Source organism: Ambystoma mexicanum, chromosome 14 (assembly GCF_040938575.1).
Source record: "Ambystoma mexicanum isolate Mex_15411 chromosome 14, UKY_AmexF1_1, whole genome shotgun sequence".
NCBI classification, from domain to species: Eukaryota; Metazoa; Chordata; class Amphibia; order Caudata; family Ambystomatidae; genus Ambystoma; species Ambystoma mexicanum.
The window spans coordinates 556,594,053-556,611,769 of NC_090940.1; the positions used below are offsets into that span (position 1 = coordinate 556,594,053).

The following is a 17,717-nucleotide window of genomic DNA, read 5'->3' on the forward strand; positions in this document are numbered from 1 at the left end:
AGCGCTCCGGGAGCCCGCGAGAGCAAAAGAGAGCAAGAGACTGCACAGGGATCCAAGGGAGGAAAGAAAATGTGATTTTAACCAGCTGGTTTCAGGGTAGCGTGACCAAATAAAAAACGGGGGCAAGCTACCAACATAAAAGTAGGACTGCAAATTGACAGTGTCCACCAGGACTATGATTGGGAGGGGGAGGAGAGGATTCCAAGCCTTCTCCTCAATATAAACTGTGCTGATTTAGATGACTGCAAATATACTAAACACTGAGGAGATTTTGCTCAGAGTGAAATTCCAAGTTTGGATATCGAAAAATATCCCAGCAGCCTCTGTGGCACGCTCCGTTTACTCCATATAGCCAGGACTATAACGATTATAACAAATCATTTTATAACGAATGCACATATAACGAAAATTATATAACGACAAAACAAATAGTTTTTTTTTCGTTTTTCTTTTCATTTTTTGGGGGTTTCCCCCAAACCTCTGGTTCCCACCCCTAAACACCCACTCCAACCGTTTCCCCACAAGATTTAACCGTTTACCCCACCCTCACTTATATTTTCGTTATATATTTATTCTATATAACATTTCCATTATAAAGACTGTATACCGCCAGGACCTGGTAGAACTCACCGCTGTGGCCATCTCACCGCATTTCTTGCAGCTTTTGTTTTATGGGGGTAAGCCCCCCATGTTGCCTTCCATGCCCCTGCCCATTCCCCATAGCAGTACCCTGAAATTCAAATAAATATACCCTTAACCCACAACCCTCCCAAAAAATGCTACGAACAACGCGTTACAATGGCCATTCACCAAATGCAATGAACAGGCCGGGGTCAGCAGGGCAGGTACCTATGACGTAACTGCGGGAATGGTGGTGAGGCGACCAAGACATAGCGGACAATGGCTCCAGGTGCTTCTGTGAAACCAGCAACCTATTGTAACAATTCTTTGGTTCATAACAATTAAACCATGATGTTGATTTGTTGGCAAAAGACAATTCCAATACATCTCTTCTGTGCTTGACCTCAAGATCGGAGGGTGTGATCATTCCACCAACATCACACCCTCTGACACCGGAAGAAGTAAACTATTGCTGCAGTTGGAAGTTGGAAGTTGGAATTCTGGAAGCTATCATCCGACCCAATCCCCAAAACTGGGATTTTTTTTTAAACCAAAAAAACTCTCAAGCAGTGGTGGAAGCGTGTGGGTGGGAACCGTCGGGAGCAGTGTTCCACTACTTTAATTTTTTACGGTCAACAGCTCCACTAATTTTTGCAACCATTTTCACCATCCCGGAACTGTTCTTTGAGAAGTAAAATCACACTTCTTCACGGGATATCAGTTACAGCTAAACTGAAATCTGTTTCAATGGGTGGTCAACAAGCATGATCCGGGACCCTTCCTTCCCTTCCTGGCTCTGCCGTAATCGTAATCACAGTTCCACTACTTTTTGGTACACTTCTATCACTATTCAAGACAGGGACAGAGCATCCAATTCCGGGTAAATCCTGGCTAAACCCTGGCTCTGTCGACTAGTCTAGGAGGTGGGTGAAATAACAGTTTATACTGCTGTCTGAGACTATGTAGAAGGACAGTGGGATTGGTTAATGCTCCATCTATATGTGGCCAGTGGTTACATATCTTCATAGCTAATAATTGTATAATGAATGCACATATATAGCAAACATTTTATAACGACAAAACATAACTTTTCTTTTGTTTATTTTTTTTCCATTTTTTGGGGGCGGGGGGATCCCCTGTTTCCCACCAGTAAAAACCCATCTCAGCCGTTTCCCACAAGATTTAACCCTTTACTCGACCCCACATACATTTGTGTCATAAAAGTTTCATTATATGTGCATTCTACATAAATGTTTTGTTATAAAGAGTGTATACCGTGCTCAGTGGACTGTTCCTGCCAGAGAATACGCCGGTTTACTCCAATGGAATTGTTCCCCACTCGCCAAATTGTGGGTCAGAGACTACATGTGGAAAAATCCACCACTCTACGGATCCCACATGACCACCGCTGTCCATGTGACCCTCCAAAATTGGACCAGATTGCGGCGCAATTTGTATCAGCGGCAACAATGTAGTCAGTCAGTCATCTTTAGTTTTGGCGATAAGGTAGCACCTTCGATAAACTAGAACAGTTGCATTGGAGCAGGAATGGGGGGGGCGATGAGATGTGAGGAGGGACACACCGATTGTGGGTGTAGAGTTATTTAGCAGCCAAAGACTGCAATGGCCATGCGAAAAGTGATGGCTATTCCTACCGCCTACCTGTCCCTTCCCGCCTACAGCACATTCTTCTGGGATCTCGGAGAAGTAACTCAAGCACTTGCATCAAACTTTGTGCTGGACAGGTGAGTTTTATTTCTAAGCTTTCTTCTGAGTGTTAATGTCTTCATCTCATCTGCAAATGCGCTACTGTTCTAATACAAAAGTCTTAACTGAGTTTGCCTTCAGCCACTTGATTTATAAACACCGAACACCTCTTAAAAATAATGCCAACAGTTTGGGCTCTTGTATAGGCTCTCTGCTATCATGCCAAGGAACTTTCAACATGGTCCAGCTGTTGCCATCCTGTGGCCAGGTAGTACTATTTTGGCAGTGCCAAGCAAATGCCTATCCCGTGCATACAGAAAAGCCAAAACTGCTTGCTTTGGCAATGCTTGTTGATCATGCCAGCAAACAGGCCCGTGGAGACAAGATCTAGATAGAGGCAACAGCATAGCATGGCTCAGCGAGGAGCCGGGAGTGAGGGAACCACCTGAGGTAGGTCCAGGGATAGGGAGGCGAGTGGGTGAAGGGTGACATGGAGAAGGGGGGTAACCCTCCCCGATTGAGTGGATGACTAATCTGCTGGAGGGGGAAGTGAGCCTCACCAGTACAGAGACGCAAGCAAGTAATGCGCATATGCACAAAAGGAACGGCTATTTAATGGGAATGGTGGCCAATTGCGGCCAATCTAGTTCCTGGGGCTAGGAGGGGGGAGGGGAAATCAGTGAGCTAGAACATATGATGGGAAGCCAAACTCTCAGGCACTCAGGGATTTCCCAAAGGGCAGAACATCAAATAGTAAGGACTGGTCAGAACACATACAAGTTCTGTTAACATAACATAACACATAGATCGGGATAGCTTAAAAACAGTCTGAGAATAGGGGGACTGCTCTTGCCGCAACAACCTGTGAGAGCAAGTGTGAGACCTCACCGATACAAGCGGCACCTTCAACCGAGGCCCGCTCTCAAATCCGAATTTTAAACTGATCCTTTGCATCATGAGGGACCAGTGATTGGCTGTGCGAACTAGAGGTTGCACTTAATCCCCTTCTGTTGCCAGATGGAGGCTTAGCTGGTCAGATAGCACAGTCAGCTGAGTGCTTGTTTCTGACATCTGTGCCTAGCCACAGGTTCAAATCCTGGTGCGGCCAACTCAGCCTTTCATCCTTCAGAGATCGATAAATGAGTACCACGCAGTGGGTAATGATATCAACTGTTATTATAGCGCTTTGATACCCTTGGGTGAGCTAGCACTATATTAAAACTTGAATTATTATTAGTGTTGACTGCAGAGGTAGGTTATGGTTTCTCTTGGGATCTTGGATGAAAGCCCGAGATGGAAATGTTCGAGGGAGAAAAAAAAAAATGTATATATATTTTTCCAAAATAACCTTTGGTCTTTTCTCCCCTGAACATTTCCGACTCGGCCCCTGCCCTCATCCACACCCTCACACCCCTACTTACCTTGCTGCCGACTTGCTGTGTCCCTGCAACGCCCGTTCCCTTTTGCTTCCGTGATCGGGTACCAGAGTAACAGGGTCCTTTCCTTTTATTTTTTTTGGGGAATGGCTGCCCAGGATACCCCTGCAATCCCCACTCACAATATAGTGAGCAACGGTGCCGGGGACAACCCCGCAACCCCCTCCCCCGAATGGGGGATTTGGTAGAACTTTTCAGCCGTTCGATATTTTCGAACGGCCGAAATTCGGCCAAATCTCCCATTTGGTCTTTTGAACTCTGCCTTTTTGTCCGATTACGTTCACTCTTCCCAAGGAATTAATCTTAATCAGATGCAACCATATTATGTCAGATTTCCCAAACATTGTCCTTATGGCGCACCGACCAGGAATTGCAGACATCCAGCTGGTGGGTGTGGGGAAGTCCTGAAAAACGAATTCTCCGCAGGGAAGGTTTAAAAATGCATCCATTGTGTTCAAAAGGACAAAGATGTTAGGAAAGGGTGGAAAAAAAAATCAAATTAGAGATGCAAACGTTTTCATGCGGTCAAATTAGCCTTAATAGGGGTTGAAGTATTTTTTCCAGACTGGCAATTTTCCTGTTCCAGTCAATATCAGCTAAAAAGACAATGATTGTTTATTGAAGTACTTAAGTGTGCAGTAATTACAAACATGCACACCAAAAAACCAAGACGTGCCTGGGCCACAGTGCAAGGACACAACTGGTCACACTCATGCTGTGTGGGGGCCGGGGGGGGGGTGCAGTGGATCATATGTGTTCCCAGGGATTGCATTCTAACACCCGTGTTCCTGCTACATAAACAAGTGTGGTTGGCTAGTGTATTCAACCATTTTCAACGATCCGGCCTTCCATGAACTTAAAATAACTTCCCATGGAAACTTGGCATCTGCAACAGGGAGGGGGGGGGGTGATGCAGGGATTCAGGGGAGGATGATGCAGGAATTCAGGTAAGGGGAGGATGATGCAGGAATTCAGGGAGGGGAGGGGAGGGTGATGCAGGGGTGGAGGGGAGGCTGATGCAGGGATTCAGGGGAGGGGCTGATTGATGCAGGTATTCAGGGGAGAGGAGTGCGATGCAGGGATTCGGGGGAGGGCGATTCAGGGAAGGGTGATGCAGGGATTCAGGGGAGGGTGATGCAGGTATTAAGGGGAGGGGAGTGCGATGCAGGGATTCGGGGGAGGGTGATTCAGGGAAGGGGCGGGGGATGCAGGGATTCAGTGGAGGGGTGGGTGATGCAAGGATTCAGGGGTGGGTGATGCAGTGATTCAGGGGTGGGTGATGCAGGGATTCAGGGGAGGGGAGGGTGATGCCGGGATTCAGGAATTGCTTGTGCCATCTGCGGACCATTATCACAGCCAAGCTGTTAGAATTTGTATTGTTATGTTATTTAATTTGTAAAGCGCACTGGGTTCCCTAGGGCTTAAGGGTGCTGAAACAAAAAAGACAGACACATTTGACACCAACAACAGAGAAAGAGTGGAACAGATAGGGAATTAACGGCAGCCACCATGGGGAACATTACCATGTCAATGTTTAGGAAAACAGGGCCATTTTTAGTCCTTTCTTAAAAACTTCTGTCAATGTTACGGCTCTTAGCATGGGGTAAGAGAGTTCCAGGACTGAGGTGCTGCAGATACAAATGCAAAATCTCTTGATTTCTTATACTTAAGACGAGGAACCAGAAGGGTATACGACTCATCAGATCTGAGATTTCTGATGTTTTCCTTAAGGATAATGAGTTCTTTCAAGTAGGCCGGCATAGAGCCATGCACACATATATGTGCGTTAAGAAGCAGTCTAAATGATACCCTGGCTTGAACAGGGAGCCAACGTAGGCTTCTACGTGCTTCTGATACATGGTCTCTTTTTGCAAGGCATTGAACAACTCGAACAGCCCCATTTTGGATCACCTGGCATAGATGAAAATCTGATAGGGGTAAACCAACCAGGAGGCTACAACAGTAATCGATCTTAGCACAGATGATAGCCCTTGCCAGGGTTTCCGAGTTCTTTTCTGACACAAATGGTCTGAGGCAATGGAAGAGTTTAATGTAATAGGAGGCCTAGCAGACTAGGCTGTTGACCTGAGCCTTCATATTGCGATTTTTATCCAGATAGAACCCCAAAGTTTTTACTTTGCTCATGACGTATATTATACAATTGTCGATAATGAAGTTCTTCTAGCAAGGGCCCAACTTCTCAAGTTTGGTTTCTGATCCCACTAGAAGGAGCTTGGTTGTAGCACCATTAATTGCTAGGCCATTTGTTACCATCCAATCCGGGATTTCTTGATATATAGAATTAATCAATATCTCATCCTCCACATGAACGCCTGTTATCGGAATGTCACACTATGTGTCAACTGCAAAGTTAGCAAAAATGATCCCTTCCTCTTCCAACATCTGGCAGAAGGGGATCATGAAGATGTTGTAAAAACAGGGAGACACACGGGCCCCCCGAGGGACACCTTACGTAAGTGGAAACGGTTTTGCTTCTGCACTATTGCTGGCCACTCTGACCTGCCTACCCTTGAAGAAGGAGGTAGTCCAATCCACAGCCGCTTGAGAGAAATTGCCATTATTTTTTTAACCTGGTGGATAAGATGGATTGATCCACCAGGTCAAAAGCTACTGATAAATAGAGGATCATAAGAAGCAAAATATGACCACTGTCCGTCCTATGATGAAGATGGGACTTGAGAGCCAATAGAGCAGTCTCAGTTCCATGATTCGTACGGAAGCCGGACTGATAATCATGATAGATTTGTTTTTTCTCCACAAAAGAGGAGATCTGGTTATATGCCACTCTATCCAAGATCTTTAGCAGGAAGGTGGTGTTAGTGATAGGTTGATAATTCAAGGCCACCAGAGGGCAGAGATGTGGTTTCTTCAGTAAAAGGGTGACCCAGGCGTTCTTGATGTTATCTGGCACCTTGTTTGTGGCAAAGGAAGAATTGACAAATTTCGTCAAAGCCGGGATTAGAGTTGGAGAACATTCTTTAATTATAACCGAGGAGCAGGGGTCTCCTTTACAGCTAGTGCTTTTTAATTGTGAAATGACCTTGGACAGTTCTTGTTCCGATACAGGCTGAAAACTGAAAATAGGTTGGTCGGCAGCTTTATTATTAGCAGTAGATACATTCGCTGATAGAGCTTGCTCTGTCGTAGCAAGTTTATTTACCTCCATCCCTTCTCTAATTTTGGTGAGCTTGTTGGACTTGGCACCCTGAAATTCTGGTGATGCCATTTGAGTCGCTCTGGCTCGTTCTTTCATTAAATGTTTTCTACCGAGGTGGCCTCAGAGCTTTTGTGGCCAAGGGCATTAGGAACTTTACTGCCATCTTTGTAGGGGAAGGTCCAGCTGGCAAATTTACTGAGGACGAGCTAGGATGACAGCTGACTTTTTGTGGCCGCTTTCAAGGGCCACATTGGCTGCTCTGGCTCCTGTTCATCAAATAATGTTGCAGCAGATATCCATGGTAGCCTTGCCTGATGTTGAGCATCCATTTCTGTGGCTCCTGGTATCATCCCCAATTTCCTTCAGTGATTGGTTGATTTATCATCAAAACACAGCAACAGCCAATGAGACGAAGGATGCATTAATCTAAGCCTTTTTTTTGCTTCCTAGAGAAACGTAGCCTGCTCTTAGTTTGTCCCATGTCTGGTCCCCTCAATAGAGAAACTGAGAAAGGAATGAGCCGAAGCGATCCAAATAGCCTCAACTACATTCTGACTGCATGGTTGGGACGATGGCCTTTAAGGAAGGACCAAATTGCTTCGGCTGAATTCCGGGTGCACAGACACCTGGCTCAGCTGTGGACTGATGCACTGCCATGGCTAAATTGTGAACTGATGCACTACTGTGGCTCAGCCGTGGACTGATGCGCTCCCGTGGCTCAACTGTGTACTGATGCCGGTCAAGTGGCACAGCGAGTAGAGCGCTCGCTTTGACATCCATGCAGAGCTTGCTAATGCAGGTTCGAATCCCGGCAGGGCCAAACTCAGCCTTTCATCCTTCTGAGGTCGATAACTGAGCACCACACAACATGGCAATAATAATAAGCAGCGCTCAGATACCTGAGGGTTCGTAGCGCTATATAAATGCAAAATTATTAATTTTATTATTATGCGCTCCCGTGGCGCAACTGTGGACTGATGCGTTGCCTCCTTAGCACAGAACATGATGGGCAGTATAGGAAGATGGGGCGGGGATCTGCACTAGAGACCCACAAGAGATGCATTTGGGTGCAGTGAGTGATCCATCTTTTTAAATGTGTTCACCTCAAAGCTATCTGTTCAGGTTTTAATACATCAACCCATGCTTTTTAGACAGGCATATGTTGCCAGGCATACACCTTCTTTGCTGTTCCCGGGTTCTCTTGACTAGTGAGTCATTTTAGGATCAAGTATGAAGATCCATTTTCACAAAAGGATCCCCCAGAACCTCTTACAGGGCGACCAATCCAGTTTCTGACCACAATTATGCACCCAGGCCACCATCCTAGTTATTGAGGATGCGCCACACATCATGGACACATAGGACCTCTGCTTACTCGTGTTCCTAGACCTCTCGGTAGCCTTTGCTACACTGACCAAAAGGTCCTACGCAACACTGTTGCCATGCCCACGGTGGACCACCTCATACCTCCCAACAGAGACCACCGCGCCCAGATGGGTCCCAACAGACCCCAGGACTGTCCGTGAACCTGCCCAGGTCCACAATGATCCATCCGGTCCCCAGACATCTTCAACCTCTACATGGAACCTCCAGGGAGCTCCTTCTCAGCATTGGTATCAAGATACGCCAATACACAAATGATACATTGTGTTGAGTCACGTTATAAATTATGCATCATATCATATCATACATGGGTTTACCAAACGATCAATTGCATCAGCGACATCCATCACCTCGAAACTATCTGTCCTCATGTAAGCCTGGATGTCAAGCACATACCTGAAACTCAACCCTACAAAGAAAAAGTTCCCTCTCCAAGGAGCCCCACCCAAGCATGCCCAAATTCAGAATTGGGTAACTGGCATTAAGATCAACAGAGTTACACCTGATCTCCCACCCAGTGCAAAATCTCTCACCTTTCCCAATGACCATGCTCTCTTCAAAAACACATCGCCAAGAAGGCCAAAAACTGTGGTGCCAGCTTGCACTCCTCTGCAAAGAAAAGCCTTAGTTTCAGAACAGCTGTCAACGCTTTTGCACCAATACGGAGTCCTCTGCCACCTCTGCTCATGTGTGAGCCTTCTGATGCCTCTTTTGCAACCAATACGGAGTCCTCTGCTACCTCTTTTGTGCCTAAAACCGAGCCTTCTCATGCCTCTTTTGCACCCAATACTGAGTCCTCTGTCGCCTATTTTGTACCTACCACTGTGCCGTCTGATGCATCTTTTGCAGCAAACACTGAGCCTTCTCATGTCCCTTTTGCACCTAACACTGAGCCTTCTCTTGTCTCTTTTGCACCCAACACTGAGCCTTATGATGTCTCTTTTGCACCCAACACTGAGCCTTCCGATACCTCTTTTGCACCCGAGGGTGAGGTGCTTCCAGGTTGCACGTTTTGGCACTTTGGGCTCACTTGGAACGATCCCAGAGCTATCCCCATTCCAGTTCTGCGGAATGTGAAAGGATGAGAATGAAGGGCATTCCAAAAGCCTTCTGCTTGGGGTTTTCAGTTCTTGTGTAGGTCAGGGTCTTCTGGGGTCTAGCCTCCTGTATCTTGGTTCCAAGTGTCCTGGTGTCAACCTTGTTGTCCTTACTGTTCTGAACGTGCTTCCTCTCTTCCCCCTTTCCCTCTTCTTCAGCCAGACAGCCTTGCCCGGTGCTTTGTCTGATACAGAGCCTCTACGGATGTGTCTATTCATTGACTTGATAGTAGTTGGTTATAATAGGGTTACTTTTGAGCTGACCATTGTCGTTTGACCTGCCGGTTTCCTGCCAGATGTTTTAAGGTCGGTGTGGCCTGGTTGAAGGTCTGTATCTAATATGACGACACCGGTTGGTTTCCTTTTATACCCGTCCAGGTTACCTTGGCATCCATGGCTGGATTTATTGGAAGGCTGTCTTGAGAACAGGATAAGAAATTGAGGTAAAGGCAGACTAGTTCCCCCCGCCCCCCCCCAGAGACGTCATTTGGGGATTACCAGGGGTCACAGTTGCAACCCCTAAGGTCTCCCTTGCTACCCCTGTGGTCTCCTTTGCTACCCCTAATAAATTACATTTTAAATGTAAGCTCCAGGACTGTGGCCAGTGCATTGTGGCTCTTTATTTTCTAGAGTGTCTGGCTTTCTTTTCCAGGCCTCTTAAACATTTATTTTAAAACAGGGGGGTCCTCAAGTGTCACACTGAGTATTGACCCTAAATATGAAAGAATAACAAAAAAATGTGTCTTTCTGGAATTCTATAAAATAATTGCTAGACTCATTAAAGGTTTATTTCAGGCAGACTTCAGGGGGGGTGGGGGGGTCACAGATTTAGTCTGTTCCTAAACGCCTCAACTCAGCCTTTCAACCTTCTGAGGTCAATTTAGGAGTGCCAACACAGGTTGGGTGATATTGTATGTATATTTCTTCTATATAAAGTGCTTAAGTTTAAGTGCTATATAATAACACGTCATTATCATTTGGCCATGGACGTCTGCTTCCATTCACAGTAATTTGGAAATATGGGCCTATACACACTGATCTTAACGATGCATATGGTGATCCATTCTTGTATGAAATGTATATCACTTTACAGTGATATCGTAACCATATTTTTGGTAGTGTACTTAGGAACAATGCTAAGTGATGCCACTTCCTGTTTTGTGAAGGGGTGAAAGGTCGTGTTCCATTGCTTCACGTGATGTCACGTTGGGCTGGCGGTCAAATTACATCACTTCCTGTGATTCCAGAGGTCAAAAGTTGCGTGGTGTCACTTCCGCCCCCCCCTGGCATTTTGGTGAAATTATGTTCCTGGTTCCCCCTCTTCTTTGGGGGGTTCATGCTTGCCCTGTTTCGATTGCTCTGCACCCAGCATTGTGCACCAATGGTATTTCAGGCTTCTTGCATCTTGCACTGCATTGGGTTGATGCATTTTTTCCTGCAACGTGTTGGGTCTCTCGAGTAACACTACCTGGCGCATGGACCACTTTGTGCATCTGGACCTTCACACACTTTCTTTGAGCGTATTCGCAATAATCCTTAAGGGGCTATGAATATCTCCAGAAAGGCACGGGCGACACTGTTTCTGGTTGTTTCCAATGTCCTCCGAAGCTACGGGGGGTAAACCGCTCCAAGTATGTCGTATAACAGGTGAAGGACAGCCAACCATCCACCAGAGCCTTATTAGTCTGCCAAAAGCCAAAATAAAGCTAACCTCAGAGAGACAACTCAAATTCAAGAGAGAATGGGCCTCATTATAGGTTTGCCGGTCTCCTGGCGGTAATACCACAGCATACCGGCAAACGGTGATATCGTTACCAGTGCCTGATCTGCCGGTATTACAACAGTAAATGAATCCCCATTGCATGGAGTCCATGGATTGCCGATAATACTGGCCGTTTTACTTCTTAGATGGCGGTAACTAAGTCCACCCGGTGTGGAAACGTGCCGGTAAACATTATTACTGGCACTTCTTTTCGGGACTGGCAAACTTATGAGACAATATCTACAGGAAAGTGTAGGGGGGGTGGGTGGCGTAGAGCACATGAAGAATAATGTGTGCTCTTGTCCATGGCTTCATGCCCAATTCCTCCAGTTTCTAAGCGCTGTAATAAAGTGTTATTATTACTGAATGTAATGGTACTCGATTTATCGACCTCGAAAGGATGAATGGCTGATTCGTTACTTGTGAAGAGCAGACTGGCTGCATGTGAGAGGCGGGCGCTTTACCCGCGAGCTATCCAGCCGTGCAGTTGCAACAAGTGCAAGACGACCCAGCTGCAAAGAGAGGGAGCAGAAAGCAAAGGAATAAACGGTGCATCCAAAGGGAAACAACACTGAGCTAAACAAAACAACAACAGTACAGAGCACCCTAATGGACATGTACATGAAATGACAAGGTTACTGCAGAGTATCCACTGCGACGAGGAAAGAAAGGCTAGAAATAGACAGCCTCCTCTAAAGAGAGACAGATGTGCCGCGCAAAGAGGATTTAGGTCGCATTCTACAGGATTAGGAATTCTTTAAACAGAAAGCTCGGGAAAATAATATGGTGGGAACACAATTTATAATAAATAGATCTGTTCGCCATTTCAAAAGATTGGGAAATTGCAAAAGGAATTCTTTTTAATCTTCTGCTTATTGTATATTTCGGGGATTTATACAGCGCACCGCTGCCATTTGCATGGTCTCCAGGCACTCTGGCGGGTCTGAAAGAGGCAGGCAAGGTAGCTCGGGGGTGGGGGGGGGGGAGCATCCTTTAGCGTTATTGCTCTGTAGATATGTGCAGTTCATAAGAACCGGGTAATGTGGGCGAGTCGGCTTCTAGGTGTTGTGTGTCAAGGGCATAGAAGCATGTGTGCCCAGATGGGAGCCTTGTGTCCCTGGTGCTAAGGTGCATTGGCCATGGCAGTGGTATGCAAGGTCTTGAAGAGGTGCAGTGTTCTTTTGTTAGGTCCAGATGGGAGCCTTGTGTTCCCATGGTGCTAGGGTGCATTGGCGGGTGCAGTGGTAGGTAGGGTGTTGAAGAGGTGCAATGTTGAGGTGTTATCTTCAGATGGGCACCTGATGTTCCCATGGTGCTAGGGTGCATTGGCGGGTGCAGTGGTAGGTAAGTTGTTGATGAGGTGTAGTGTGGTTATGTCCAGATGGGAGCCATTTGTTCCCATTCCACTAGGGTGCATTGATGGGTGCAGTAGTAGATAACGCATTGAAAAGGCGTAGTGTTGTGTTATGTCCAGATTGGAGCTGTGTGTTTCCATGGTGCCAGGGTGCATTGGCAGGTGTGGTGGTAGGTAAGACTTTGACGAGGTGTAGTGTTGTGTTGTTGTGTCCAGAAGGGAGCCCTGTGTTCCCATGGTGCTAGGGTGCATTGCCGGGTGCAGTAGTAGGTAACATGTTGAAAAGGCGTAGTGTTGTGTTATGTCCAGATGGGAGCCGTGTGTTCCCATTTTGCGAGGGTGCATTGGCCTGGGCGGTGGTAGGTAAGATGGTTGAAGAGGTGTAGAATTCTGTTTGAGATCTGCAGGGAGGGATTTCAAATTGTGAAAAAATACTCTCCAGAGTTACAGAAATCATTTAATGTAATTATGTGTGAATTAAATAATGCAGGTGGGCTGGTGGGGTAGCCCTTTGCAAAACAGTAACATTACGAAATGATAAAACCATTTACAGCAGAAGCTGAATTTTAAAGCCCGTAACTAGTTTGTCCCGCACTGGGCAAATCACAAATAAAGCATAGATATTATAGTGCGGTGGTCGCTGCACTATAGGTAAGGTGAGTATCAAGTTCCATAGGAAAACAAAACACTTCATTGCTAATAACTTTTGATTGTAATGACGGATTTGAATGATATTTTGCAAACACAAAGTTTGTCAGGACCCCAACTCCACCCAGATTAGAAATTGTGGGAAACATTTGTTGGAAAATAAAGTTATTAAGAAAGGGAAAAAAGTGTTTTCGGCCTACTCTCATTCATTTTCCCAAAGAGACAAAGTAAACATACGCGCAACGCACAGCAAAAACCGCTGGACGGTAATGGACCAGGGATGAAACAACTTGGGCACGAAGCGAGAGCTCGAGCTACAGGAGGATTCTGGGGTTATTCAATCCAGAGGTAAACATTTTGATAGAGAAGGGGGTGCCCTCTTCTGCCAACATCGTAGCTATATTTATATATGTCCCACAATGCATCAGCAAGGTTTTTCAGATATGAAAAAGCCACCATTTTATTTTTTTGCTCCATGCAAGAGATAATCGGGCTTATAACGGGTAGAACCGGGGTTGACCGAAAACAAAAACTGCTAAAAGTGCCATTTAGAGGAGTTAAAAGCAGGACATGGCATCAAGCTAGGGGGTCGGAGGAGGACACCATGTGAAATTGGGGAGTCGGAGTTGACTTCTAGCTCAAACATTTTCACATAACCAGATTTATACTGGGGATAACCAGGGTTCTAGTAGAAAACGGGATCAGGAATGTAAGTGTGTCACACCAAAATAACTGCAGTTATTTGCGGGCGTTTACGGATAACTGAGGTTATTTGTAGTACATTGCAAATATAACCGCAGTTATTGAAAAACGTTTTTAAAAAAGAGAGACTTAAAAAATGTGACTTAAAAAATGTGATTCGTGCCAAAAAAGGGGGGGGTTACAGCTACCATGAGGTGGGGGGTACTGGGTGTGGCCGAAGAATTACTTTAAGGAATAGAATGGGGAAATACAGAAAGTGTACCTGGACGAAGGCCAAAGGACATGGCTAGTCTGGCCAAAAGAAACCTAGTAGTGTGGCCACGGCATTGCTGGGGGGGGCTGAGGGGGCTATAACCCCTGGTCTTTTGGTTGTAGCCCCGGATAGAAGTTCAGGTGCTACAACCATAATGATAGCTAGCCCCGAGACCCACCAGTCCCGGAAATTAGCTTAGCCCCTGATCTTTTCCAGACCTAGCAACACCCCTGGCCACGGCCAAAGGCCATGGCTAGTGGGTCCATTTAAGAAACCAATTGGAGTGGCCCCTGCTAAAGGCATTGGGCACTGGCCGTGGCTAGTGAAACCAGAAGAAAGCTATTGGGGTAACATGGGGTAACCACAGCCGAAGTCCGGGGCCACTGGTCATGAGTGAAGGCTATGGCTAGCGAATAGGAAATAAAAATAGTGTTTTGGACATTTTTATTACATTGAGGACAACTAAGTTTAGTAACCATTACTATTGAAAGAGTTGAAACAAGCAACGTAGGCCACCTTTCAAATAATAGTTTCTTTAAGTCAATATTTGGTTTCAGAATGAAAAACATGAGAACATTTTTTGAAACATTAGGAATGTATGTGGCTTCAACGACAGGGCAAATATGTTAAGCTAAAGAATGACTCTTGTTTGATATATAAAGTGTCCTTTATTTAAATTCTACAATTTGAAGCATTTTGGTTTACTTGTAAACTATTGTTTTATGTATTTTGTTAGAGCAAAAAGACCTCCTGAGGATCCACCAACTTAAGGTGGTGAAACCTGTGTGGAGGCACGCAATTACCAAAGCACACGACAAAAGAAGTGCATCTGTGTCGTAATTCAGAATAAATGACGCTGTATGAATAAGCTATAACAACTGCATAGCATCTGGCGCATCTGTTCAAACATCTGCACAGAACAATTTCCTATATACACGCGTTACTTCAGGGCAGCCAAAGTAGTAGTGGATGTGAGCAAGCGACAAGACCACACATTTATAAAGAACCAGAAACATCCCCCAGTGAGAAGATGAAAAGGCTGACTATTATAAACAATAGGAGTACAGACCTCAAAGTGTTAACTTATCCGTGACAGCTTCAGCCAATTATGAAATTAGGAAATCACCGAGAGGAGCATCCGTGAGAAAGGGGAGGACGACAAACCGCACCTATGTTAACTATTTGGTGCTTCGCATAAATTCAAAGAGGATTTTGGGAGGAAAAAAAATGATTTTTACATATAAGACAGGTCTGTGACTGGCATTCAAGCCTTCAAGCCTGCATCCCTTCTGAGCACATAACGCACACTGGCCTTTCCCCCAGTTTCATTCATAATGACACCCTACAAGTAAAGCGAGGGCAACTTCAAGACACATATGCATATTTGGGGAGAGATATCCTTCAGGCATCAGCTGCTGGCTCTCCTGTATGCATCACTTTCGCAACGCCTGCAGCACTAAAATCGTGCTGGGCGCTAGTCGTGGGGGACTGAGGGAGCACTGCAGCACCCCAATTCAAGGATACTTTTTGGGGATAGCCGGGCCACTTGATGCCCTGGACGCAATGCATTCACTATAAAAGTAATCAATACAAAATATTCGAAATATGTTCATTCTATATAAAAGATTCGATATATAAACACTGTATACCAAACAGACAAGTGGAAAGGAAGTTAAACTTGTCGTTCCACAGTCACCAGAGTAGCACCAAGATGGGGCAATAAAAAGGGGGACTAGACCCAGGAAAGGAGGCAGAATCATGATCAACAAGGAGTCAGAGAGGGCTCGTGCGTGCGGTGGAGGATGCCACGATTGAGCAGGAAAGCAGCCGTTATGAGAATCTCGTACCAAACCCTTCATAAATGGGCAGGAGAAAGATGCACCGTAGGTCCACAGAGGTTGGGTGGTCCATTGGAAGACCCCAGAAGAGCAACTAGCTGTAAGAAGCTGGAATGACAGGAAGGGGGGGGGGTGGGGCTGCATTGCATGTGGAAGCCAGGGGAGGAGGTCAGCACCTGCAAGCCAGGGAAATTGACAAATGCAGATCAGCACTGCAGTGCTGCACAGGTGGCTTCACAGAGAGGACTCGCTACCAAGAGAAGGAGACTCTGAAATAACTGATGCTGCAGTCTGGAAGTTGGAGTCATGAAAAAGAACAGTCCTCGAGACCTATTCATTCCACTCCAACACTCACTGTCTCATCACACCAAGAATGAAATGGGCCAGAGCCGGCGGAACCAGTTTCCCGGTCATTAAAGCAAATCTTTGGAACGCACTACCACTGACCTTAAGATCTGAGCAATCCTACTGGGTCCTTCCGTAAACTATTGAAAAAGTGGCTCCTCACTTAGGAGTCCCCCTCCTGACGATCCCCGATTGGTTCAATACCTGTAGGCTTGCCTTTTATCCTGTAACATAATGTCTGTAACCCCCAAAGAGTGTGCCCCTCAGAGAGGAAGACGGTGCCAAGTAGAATGGGATGATGCATTCTTGGAAATACAGCAAAAGTTTTGAAGCAGCCAAAAAATATTGCATTGGAAGAGAAAGAGTGCTGATGCCGGATTATGGGAAACGTAGTCAAATTGCTAAAACATCCATAGGCCATTGAAACAGAAAGAGTAAGGACACTGCATTCTGAGAAACGTAGTATGAGTAACAAAGACTTCAAAAGACACTGAAAAAGAATTGTCGCAGGGTGCAATCCCACTACACGCTGCCAGCTGCAGTAATCATCATAAAACCGTCACAAAGAGAAGGAACATCTATGATAAAGAGAAACAATCCATTCAGGGCATTAAAGTCGAAGCCCTCAGTGTTTTGAAACCATGTGAAAGAAACTATACAGACATACTGACAAATGAAAATCAATTGAATACAAAGAATTGCAAATGATGACGACTTGCTACACCCAACATGGAAGTGTATATGAGTACGTGTCGTGCATGTATGTGCGTCTGTGTTCGCTCTGAGCAGCAATGTTTAATGCATGTACAGCTTTACATTTCTAAAGTGTATCCAATGTGCTCTATAGAATAGCAAGTGATCATTTATACAGCGAGCACTTGATGGCCACACCTGCATCTACCCAACTCCTAGTTTCCTTCTCCGTCATTGCTTCCTCTCAGGCTTATTCTGTACTCCTAGATAGCCACGCTGTGATGTCATCACCTACAAGATACAGGCTCCTCCTTTCAGAATGGTGGAGTGCTTCTAGATGGCCACGCTGTGATGTCATCACCTACAAGATACAGGCTCCTCCTTTCAGAATGGTGGAGTGCTTCTAGATGGCCACGCTGCGATGGCCATCACCTACAAGATACAGGCACCCCTTTCAGAACGGTGGAGTGCTTCTAGGTGACCACGCTGCGATGGCCATCACCTACAGGAGACAGGCTTCTCCTTTCAGAACTTGCAGAGTCCTTCTAAATGATTGCGCTGGGATTGTCATTACCTACAAGAAATTGGCTTCCATTTTCACAATTAGTCTGGGGTAGTTTCTCGCAACAAGGTCCTGCTTGCCTCTTCCCCTACGGAGGGTATTGCATAGCAGGCTAACCCCCCTAGCCTCATAGTGAAA

General features: G+C 45.8%; 1 protein-coding gene across 42 annotated transcripts in view; it reads right to left on the minus strand.

Moving 5' to 3' along the window:
• NRXN3 (neurexin 3) overlaps positions 1–17,717 on the minus strand; it is a 2,596,979-nt gene that overhangs the window by 2,119,395 nt on the left and 459,867 nt on the right. The gene's annotated exons all lie outside the window — the stretch shown is intronic.